General features: G+C 37.5%; 1 long non-coding RNA gene across 1 annotated transcript; it reads left to right on the forward strand.

The window, feature by feature from the left end:
- Positions 1 to 2,668: 2,668 nt before the first annotated feature.
- LOC140171453 (uncharacterized) lies at positions 2,669 to 8,843 on the forward strand. Its single transcript, XR_011861606.1, has 3 exons — positions 2,669 to 3,013; positions 6,939 to 7,211; positions 8,535 to 8,843. It is a non-coding gene; the product is annotated as an uncharacterized lncRNA (long non-coding RNA).
- The last annotated feature ends 2,653 nt before the right edge of the window (positions 8,844 to 11,496 follow it).

Consider the following 11,496-nt stretch of genomic DNA (forward strand, 5'->3'; position numbering starts at 1 on the left):
TATTTGTTTTGACGTACGTGTCATAAATATTTAAATGAAGGTAAATGTAATTTACTATATTCAGGCTTTCCCCATGTTCCCACGTTCGATTCAGAAGTAAACACTAATAGCTCGCGCCTACCGGCGCGAGCAATCCCCTACAGTACCCAATTTCGGCATACTATATAAGAAACTCATCATGATGATTGCCAGAGAATAGTTTAAATGTAGCTTGTACCGTTTTTTTGTGGCATCCTTCAGAAGTGAGCGGTCCGATACCAATATTTTCGGTCAAATCTCCATTCAATTAACACGGGGAGTTGGCTAGCTATGCCTTGCCCTCACTCATATTTTTACAAAAGTGCAACTATTTCTGAACATCTAACCTAGCTGTAATTTTAGGTCATGTTAGAGAAATATATTTGCTAGAAGTTAAATATTGGCTGGTTATTTTTCACACAGTGATGTTAACTAGGCAAGTGCACATTCTTCCAACATACATCATTTGTAGAGGTCACGCGTCAATGGTGAGAGCACTGTGTATTGCGTATAGGAAAACGGACAGTAACTGCAGTATGGTTTACTCAAGATGTTGTTACACAGCCGTGACGTTCTTACACAGCCGTGACGTTAGTCACGGCTGTGTCTTTTTTCTTACAGGTTCTTACACAGCCGTGACGTTAGTCACGGCTGTGTCTTTTTTCTTACAGGTTCTTCTTTCTTTCTTTCTTCTTTACCTAGCCGGGACACCGGCTAGGTCTTGTGATCCCGGGGGGGGCACTCACATGTTAAGGTGGTACGGGTATGTGCGGCGCTCAAGGGTCCCTTTTTCAGGCTCTCCGGCAGTTCCTTAAGCCCCACATTTGGATCTGCTCCAGTTCTTTGAGCCTCAAACTTGGACAATTGTAGCTCTTTAAGCTCAAATTTGGAAATAATTTATAAATTTTTAGCTAAACAGCCTATATTTTGGCCCTAATTTCAGTTCTTCAAGCCCCTATTTTGCCCGAAAATCAGTTCTTAGTTCCCAAAGTTCGGCGCTCCGCGCCGCACACCCCTACCAAAATTTAAGTTGAGTGCCCCCCCCGGGCTTGTGATGCTATCGGATCTTTCTTCTGATTCTTTCTGGCAACACGTGCGTGACTTGCCACGTTTCGCCCTAGCTCTGTTATGCTTTGACCGATTTTGACCATACTTGGTCACAAACACCACTGACCATGTCCCTACATGTGACATGACATTGAACTCCATTTGACCTTTGACCTGCTCACAATGGCAAAAATGTGATTTTACTCTAAAATGCTTCTTCTTCCACAAATAACATGTGATGGTGACATGCTTAGGTCATGTGACTTGACTTTGGTCGGTGTCTATAGGGTGTTCACAGAATTGGGGTCAAAGGTCATTAAGGGGGTCATTTCCGGTCTGAAAGCTAAAAATATTCAAAAAATCACTGTTTTTACAAATTACATAGCAGAGTGTTGTCATTAGCATACATGCATTGCTACCAACCAGGGTCTTTGGGGTGTCTACAGTTTTGGGGTCAAAGGTCATTAAGGGGTCGCTTCCGATAAAAAAACAAAAATCATCAAATATGTTCATTTTTTTATATCTCAAAACGTAACCAGACCAGAGTGACATAAACTTCATATATGCATTAGTGTTATCCGATGTATGCACGGTATTTTTATTTTTTTGGTCAAAGGTCATTTACACGTCATTTCCGGTTTTAAGCTAAATAACTTCAAGAATTTTTATCTCCATAACTAAGCATAGTACCGGTAGATTATTTTAATTTAAACTGTAACAATGCATTTTCTTGGTGTATGTGAGGTTTTTTTAATATTAGGGTCAAAGGTCATTAAGGAGATCAAAACGTCAAATTTGCCAAAAAATTACAGAAAAGTAGCTGTATCTCAGCCTATGGAAGACGGATAAAGCCCCTACATGCTACAGTGATGCACCATTAATGGTGTGAGATGTCCATAATAGCCGGTCAAAGGTCAAACTTTAAGATGTCCATAATAGCCGGTCAAAGGTCAAAGGTAAAGACTGGCATTTCCGGCCCCGGATAGGTCCAGATCTGTAACCAGATCTAGTTCTTCTTTCTTCTTTCTTCTTTCTGTCAACCATTACATTTGCTCTAGCACTCACATGCTTACATCGATTTTGACCTAACTTGGTCACAATGATCATTGATCGTGCCCCTACATGTCACATGAAACTTGTGGGGTCAAAGGTCACACAGGGGTCATAGGGGTCAAAAACGTGAATTTAACTCAAAATGCATATTCTCCTACAAATTACGTAGGGCAGTGATGCCACTTGCACACGTGAATCGTAATTATTCAGTGTCTATAGGGTGTACACAGATTTGGGGTCAAAGGTCATTAAGGGGTCACTTTTGGTATAAAACGAAATACCTTCAATTTTTTTTATTAGCTAAGGAAAACATAGGACAGTAACGGTATGTTCATATATGAGTTGCAATTACCCAGTGTATATGTGGTATTTTTTTATTTGGGGTCAAAGGTCATTAAGGGGTCACTTCCGGTATAAAACGAAATACATTTAAAATGCATCTTCTCCCACAAATTACGTAGGACAATGACACCACTTGCACATATGCATTATTATTACATAGTGTCAATGTGGTGTACACAGATTTGGGGTCAAAGGTCATTAAGGGTCATTTCCGGTGATAAATCAAAATTCCTTCAAAAAATTTTAAGAAAAACCTAGGAGAGTGATGGTATGTTCAAACATGAATTGTTATTCCCAATGTATTATGTGGTATATTTTTATTTAGGGTCAAAGGTAATTTAGGAGTCACTTCCGGTATAAAATGATCATAGATGAGTGACATGGTAACGCCATTTCACTTGCCACAGGGGTGCTCCTCTTGAAAACGGGCTTTCCATCAAGCACATGATACTGTTACAATGGCAGCCTACACTCATCGGTATCGCGATCGACGTGTTCACAGAAATGGGCACTTTTGGAAGGTATTAAACATTGAAAAGGACCCAAGCAGGTGGTGAGTGTTGACTAAATCACATTAGTAATATTCTAAGGTCACATACATGTATAATATTGAGAACCGATTGATAATTGTAGAGGTTTATAGACGCGTAAAAAGGTTAGCATGTGAATCGAATCACCATGATCACGCAACAATTAAACATGTAAACATACGGTACATCACTGATACATGTACATGTGCAATTGTGCATACCCGGTATGGCCATGGCCCCATGGCCAATTGTGCATACCCGGTATGGCTATGGCCAAGGTTTGTTTTTGGACCAGATTTAGTATAAGGAACTTAAACGATGTCATCAATTCACAAACTGATACTATCTAGGTATGCTAGGTGAATTCAAATTTGCCATCAAACTGCATCATTTTATATATCAAAATAAAGCCCTTGAGTAAACAAAGCCAACACTGAAAACCTTTTTTCATAGCACTTTCCGCAGCAAAGTTACATCTTGTCAAAGATTGACTTTCATCAAAAAGATTCAGCTAGCAAAATTCCCCAAAACGGCATTTAGGGTGTTTCTAGATCTTAGTCTCATGGCGATAGCAGCTTTTTTTAATGGAACTGCTATCAAAATCCCTCTCAAATTCCATGTGCGACTTGATTATCACCATAAATAATCATATATTTGGGTCAAGTGAAGTATAGAAAACATATTTATGTAGGTTTCCTTCACCAACCTATTCTCGAAAAAAATTCAAATTTCTATGTATGCATTGAGTTTTTCCCCGGTCTCGGCGAATTTCGCTGACTAGCAAATGTGTTAACTAAGGTTTGCCTGGGATACCTATACTATCTGTCCAGATTGCGATTGTGTTATTTGCATGTTTGGACCAAATTGCGATTAAAGCCATATTATTATAACATTTGCTGAAGAGGACACCCTCTTCAGTGATTTTTTTTTAATTCATTTTTTTACACGATTATATTCAGGGCTGTCAAGTTTTTGGAATTGCTTGGTTTGAGACAGAGGCGTAGGCCTACCGGGATTTCCCGACTCCAATGGCAATGTTCATTTTGTTCCATATTTATTTGAGCCATGGGATGGCACTCGAGAATATGAAAAGTGGGGGGAGGAGTAACAAATTATTCATGATGATGCGTGAGATTTTACTCATTTTCCAGCTAGCTTTTTCCGTGAGATTTACTACCTAGGCGTGAGATTATACTACCTTGGCGTGAGAAAGTGACCCAATGCGTGAGAGTTCACAGCCCTGTTACATTGTACTTTATTTTAAAACCAATATACCCTGCAAAAATCAATTAAGACTCTAGCTGTAGTTTTGTCATTTTCCGAGATTTTGAATAAAACGACGGAACCGGCGTTTTATTATTACGATGGAATTATTAGTCGAATGCATACACAATGTTCATAACACACAGTACGTACCAGTGCCGTACTATTACGCTGACTTTCGTATTTCGGCGTTCAGACCCAGTACACGATCATGTCAGAAATTAATATTTTGTTCTGGGTCTGATTATTCGGACTAAGTACGTACATGGCGTGCGGGACGGTGATCTACATGTACACAACAAAGGGTTGTACCATAACATGACCGAAGGAGTGGTACCGTACGTATTGGCGATATATGCGCTGGTAGTAAATTCCAATTTTCTTTGCTTTGCCGTAGTTGTTCGGCTCAAAAATAAAAGGGGATATATTATCTGATAGTAAAAACTAACATTTTATGGCAAAGAAATGCTAATCTATATTTTGTATGAAAATGTTATAAAATGGCTTTAGTGTTATTCAGGCATGCAATGCATGGAACCTTTTTATATATATTGAAGTGAAGTAATTTTGATAGCTGGACATGATTAGTACAACAAGTCATACCTAGAATATTTTTTCAATTTGAATATTATCCTTTCTAGGTTTGACTGCTTTTACTGTAAAATTTGCGTCAATTCTCGATGTCATGATATGTGCGCCACATTTTTTATGCTCTGCAATTGCCGATTACATAGACAAGAGCAACTCAGCTGGTAGCCAGCAGTGCAGCGAACCTGCCTGTGCAGTATCGCTCTGCTATTCAATTGCGTGGTACATGGGTGACACTGACATGTATTTTCAATGTAAAATGCCTACATTGTATACGGGGACACCCAAAATAAACAAAATCACCGTATGGATCTCTGTACTAGCTGGACATGCAGCTGGATACAGGATAGTAAATGAATGTTGGAATGACTGTATTTCAACTATTTGGGATATCATGTGAGTTTGCACACATGTCATGTACAGTACGTATACAATGTGTACAGGCGAGTAAAATTGCAGCCGGTCGAGTAAAGTTTCAAATTCACCAGCCCGACTGGCGAGTATTAACATTTCACGGGCGGCCTAACCCTTACCCAGGCTAAGAGTACAATTATTTGACCTCATCAAATGTCGATTGTTCGAATAAAATAAACTGCATTTTCTCCATGATATTTTATCATATTCCATTTCTAGTCGCTATGATATTTTCTTCTTTTCATTTACATATATGTCAGTTTTGGTCAGAAACAGGTGCAAAAACATGTGCGAACTCGACCAATTTTCACATATTTTTTGGTACTTCCGCACTTCTTAAATTAACGTTTTGTTGTCATGCTAAAACACTAAACACATGGTGCCACAATAATACAAACAAAAAAGAATTTGCTTTTATTTATCGTCACAATAATATTAGTAAAGGAAACATAGATTATTTAGGAAAAAATTAACTTAATATAAAAACTGAATATTTTCAGGTTGTGATTATAAATAATTAAATAAACATTTAACCGCACATTGTCACTCATCAGTCTGAATTTCCCTCATCAAACCATGCATCGTTCATGTCGTATACGGAAAGCATACACAAAGTGCAAGATTTCCTGACGTTGCATACTTGCATTTACAAATTACTTCAATTCGTAGCAGGTTGGTCAAAATTGTGGGCTTTTATTATTTTAAAAATATAAAAGAATGGAAATTTCTTATTTTTATCATCAATTACCGGTAATGAAAAATTGTTGGCTTCATGCACACAAAGTCATCATATAGTCGTGGATTTTAAAGCACACGGCGGCTGTCACGTCTTTCATGCTGAGGAAATGGACCCACGAAAAACAGCACTGATCGCAATTTGGCGGCCGTACATGATTATCGGACGAGTACAAATTTTTGTTCGTACGGGTAAATTTTTTGACCTACTCGCCCGATTGGGGAGTGGCAAAAAAAGTTAAGTTCCATGCCTGCATACGTACCTTAGAAAACACATTTGCTAGTACTGTCTATTCAATTAAGACAATTACAACCATGTAGCTTCTATTCTTGTATTTAAAAGATATTTGAAAAAATAAAAAATTGTGGTCAAACTCAAAGAAAAGTGTTAGCACAGCCTTAGACATGTTACACTAATATTAGTAATAGACTCATTGTGATTTACACAATTAAACTTATCCCAAGTCTGAACAAGTTTGAAATTAAAGACCTCTGCTTTGAAGTTTGCTCGAGGGGCGCTTTTTATCAAAACATTGGATTTGCTGGGTTTTTTGCGCTAGTCAAAGATCCAATTTTTTCTCTTGGTTTTTGTGATGTAATCAGTTGGTACTTATAAAATGCAAAATGCAGGTTGGGGTGACTCACAATGTTATGCGTTATGCACTTCCAAAGTTTATCCTTTGTAAGTAAGCTGAACGAGGGCGCTGTGCACGCTCATACTGTATAATGTATGTGAGTTGGTGTTAATATTTACCAAAATAATTTTTTAGAGAAAATTCTATTTTTTTTGTATCACAGATCCGTACATACATGTATAATAAGGAAGATTGGCTATTTAAAAACTTAGTATGTGATTTTACGTGGTGATTACGTGTGGGTTATTTATGTGAGTGGTTGGAACAATCGGGTTTAATTTGTAATTTTATTTTATTTTCCCTTCATTCACAGGCTAAAATATGTCTGGGCTCCTTCAGCATCAGCAAAATTGTAAAAGGTGTGTAGGATGTGTGGCAGAGATTTTCGTAGGCCTGGATCAAAGTTGGAATAAGTTTTGACAGTAAGGGTGTGGATAAGTTACCAAACATCACTTGGAATACAAAAGTGTTGCAACTGCAATGTTGACATTACACATAACAACATTCACCCAGCACGGTTTTGTCATAACTGCCACGAAGCATGTAGAGAGACGTGGATATCAAGTCGCACATCATCAGGCTAATGGTGAGTTGCTTGATAAGCCTAGCTTCAAATTTGCTTACAGACAGCTTCACATTCGAGGCTAAGGCCCAAGATAACAAAATCATTCAAATCCAAATTGAAACATGAACAGGATATTTATAACATATGTAATGTGTTACAAAAAATCTCAACGCTGATCTACCAAAAAAACTTAGCTTTGGACTTTAGTCTGAATTATTGTGTGCAATTTGAAGCTGGAGTTCTCAAGTAAGGTGAGTGTCTGCCATGTAAATGTCACACTGCAGGCGCAACTGGTGGACGAAAGAAAAAATCTAAAACTGAGCGCCCATAATGGATATCTGGTTTAGCAATATGCACAAGCATGTATGATGTAGTAACTGGTTCCAAACAAGTCCCCCTGACATATTTGGGCATAACTAACAAACTGTTAGGTCCCTTAAGTTGATTTAAAGTGTGAAATGTAGCCTGATTAGTTACATTAGTACTTTTTGTCCAACATTTTGTCCTTCATCAGAAAATACAGCCATTTATGAAATTTGAGTCCAAAAGAAGCTGCATTTTTAACATACATCATGTAGGGATTTCAAGTAGGCCCACTCACATCTATGCATTTCTCTTAAACAATTGTGAAAAAAAAATGTTGAAAACAAACAAATTTGATGAAATTGCTATCATAATGGTTTAAAATTATCCAACAAAATTTTTGATCATGGCTGAGTGATTATTGTCAATTGAATGTGATTGACCAGGTTTCAAATGCACTGCTGGTCCAGGTGATTCCATGAAGGAATTGAACAATTAATTGGAGTGCACTGCCAATCCCCAGATTGTAACCCCATTGGACATCTCTAAGACCCTCTGAAGCAAGCTGGAAACAATAAAGTCAATGACAACACAACACTGTAAGGGTTGCTGAGAATACTGCAACAGGCATGGAATCACCTGGACCAGCAATGCATTCGAAACCTGGTCAACAGAATGCAGAATCGTTGCAATGAATTTGTTGAGAATGAAGGTGGACCAACACATTACTAAAAAGGAAAAAAAAACTTTCATATTGCACAAGTCACTTTGAACCTTTGTAATCTTTCACATCCAGGGTCAGAATTTTGTTTCACAGTGGGAGAATCAATCTTGATTCTTGCAAAATTAATTTGCAGGAATCATTTGATTCTTGCAAATCAACTTCTGTGTCAACTACAAAAGTTTGTGAGAATTTACTTATTTGATCCATGCAATTTCCAAGAATTGCTTCTCGCCGAAATTCTGACCCCGACTTCTCACTTCCGAATATGTTTGTGTTTTGTTCATAATGTAGTATTATTATCTTTTGTTTTTACACAGACTGCCCAAGTTGACCAGACAAACCAGGACACTAGTCTCTATTATATTATGTTACTCAGGAACCATTCTGACGTTCAGAAAAATACTTTCTAGCATCCAACATTCCATATGAAGCAGATTATGTTCTGTGCATGGATTTGGTAATAGCATTTGCCAATATTGTTGATCAAAGAGGCAGCAGGATTCCAAAGGATCACAGCTGCTGTGTTGTGTTCACCTTTTAGTGAAACTGAACTGTTTGGATTTTAGATTTATTCTCTCAGTAAGCAGCATCTATAGAGAATAGAGATTGATATTTTTGATCGCATTATCAAATTTGGTATCAATCTTCGTAGGAAAGTGTGTTGAAAATTATTATATAAATTATTTTGCCATAAACTCATCCGAATCTGATTAATATGGGGATGGAACTACTGGAGACTTTCTTTTTTGGCTGTGTTTACATATCTTACTTGTCACCAATATGCTATAATTTTTCAGAAAAATGCAAAAATAGGCACAAAATTTGGCACGGATATAGTACCCCCTTAAGTATCTGCTAGCCCATTCATCATGTGATGCATTCAAAACCAGTAGTAACTAGTACTACATTTCAAACAAAGCAGTTGCTGCTGCTTACTCCAACAGTACTTTCAATCTAGATTATCAGCACAATTTGCTGAGCAATGAAGTTTACAAGAAACTGAATGAATTCCGAATTTAAATAAGACTAAAATCATCAGAAGATAAATGTCTGGCTTTAAGTGGTGACATCAGTACATGTACATTAAAGTCAGGCTTTCACTTTACTTATGGTACATTTAGAATCAGGTACATGAACCATGAAAGTACATACCTAAGCCATCGGTCACAAATACAATTAGTTATTTGTTGATGATCACACAGTTGAAAAGAGTAATGTGTTAACCATGATTGTCATAACCTGGCCTCTATATTCACAATCTTAAGATCAGGCTGCACTCATGGATGAATTGAAGTAATTCTGATTTTCAATCAACAGCATCACTTTATTAGACGTCCATACATAAAAAGGCACATAATATCGAATGAATGCTTCGCCCGTTGTGTTTTACCATGTACACCGCTCTGTTAGAACTTAGACATAATAACGTCCCATGATGGTATAGAGCTGATGTTCTATGCTGATGATACACAACTGTTACATGATCTTCAATCAGTCAGAGACTTCAACTGCCATCTCCAATCTGGAACACTGCATCCATGATGTGAACAACTGGATGTGTGCAGACAATTAGATGAAACTGAATAGAAGCAAGACTGAATTCCTGCATATTATTTCCAAGTTCTTACGTAAAAGTAATACCATTCCACGTCTTCATATTCTCTCGGAATCTGTTCATGCAGTTTCTTCAGCACAGAACCTTAGTGATTAGTGTGACCATTGATAAACATTGATAAACACCTTAGCTCATTGGTCAAGTTCGAAAGTACCTCGATCATGCATGCACCAAGAAACTCTTCCATGCCTTCGTGAGTTCACTCTTAGACAGCTGCTGCAATAGCATAATTCTTTATGGACTACCGCATTATGAAATCGGTAACTACAGGAAGTGCAGAACACTGCAGCTAGGATGGTACCTTGTGTGAGAAAGTATCAACATATAACACTGGTTCTGCAACAGCTTCTTTGGTTACCAGTACGGAAGCGTATTATTATACATAAGATCTTGCTAATAACTTACAAATCACTATGGGTTTGCACCGGACTATATCTCTTAGTTGATTGTGGAATACAAGCCCACTCGCACGCTCAGGTCCGGTGCCAAATACTTACTCCAGTGAAGATATTTAAATTGTATGGAAGCTGGTATTTCGCTGCTACAGCACTAATGCTATGGAATGAACTGCCTTTACAAATCAAATGTTCTATGTCAGTGACTAGTTTTAAAGCATCTTTAAATTAAAAACATACTTGTTTTCATTTTAATTATAAATGTGTTTCAGTGTTTTTACCTGCTACATGTATGTATTGCCTATTGAACTGTGCTGTTTTATATGATTGTTTTACTTGCTGAGTTGTTGTATCACTAATTGGGACCTTTTCATGTTATGCTTTTTATTACTCATGTACCGGAATGTTATGCGAGGCCCACTGACTGGCTCCCTGGAATCATGTTAGTGGGTCCTAAGCTTCCCCTGATGCTACTGATTGTGTGTGCTTGAGAGAGGTCTCACTTTGTGCAATGTTTTAATATTTAAAGAATGTATTATGTGTTACTTTGTATGTGAGGTACACCGACTGTCCCATCATCAGTGCTCAGTCGGTGGGCTTTTCATACATGATCATATTTTTACTGCCATTTATAAGAAATATTTCCTTATAAATGTCTTAATTGCTATATTGTGTATTAATTTACTCGATTTGGTCCTGCGCCATGAGTTGGGATACCTAATTTGACGTTGGAATAACACTTTTCCAGTGATGATTATGTCATATTTTCCATAATACTAGTTATACAATAATAAAGTTTGTGTCATTTTAAAGAGTAATCTATACTCTTTCCATCGCAATAAATAAATGCTTAGGAAAACAAGCCTCATCAAGTAAGATGTTAAGTCATTGTAATGTTCAAAATTACCCATGTGTTACCGAAAGGGGTCCCAACTTATGACACATGACCATTTATTAATTTTGTAATTATTGTTTGATGAATGGGGGCTATGCGAGGTGCACTGTTCCTGCTTTCTTGGAGTTGTGATAGTGCCCGGTGATAGTGGGCCTCTCATTTCATGATTGTTGGACTCACACAATTACTTCCTAGCAGCTATGTTGGGAAATGGTTGTGTGAACTCAGAATTGTTTCTGCTCTGTGCTGAAGTTATGTTTTTATTTGTTTCTCACATTTTGTAATTGTTGTTGCACTTATCTATTGATTGTTATTATTTGTACACATGTTGTGTGGGATGCATGGCTGTAGCTCTCAGGAGCCATATCTGTGCA

Source organism: Amphiura filiformis, chromosome 15, assembly GCF_039555335.1.
Source record: "Amphiura filiformis chromosome 15, Afil_fr2py, whole genome shotgun sequence".
Taxonomy (NCBI): Eukaryota; Metazoa; Echinodermata; class Ophiuroidea; order Amphilepidida; family Amphiuridae; genus Amphiura; species Amphiura filiformis.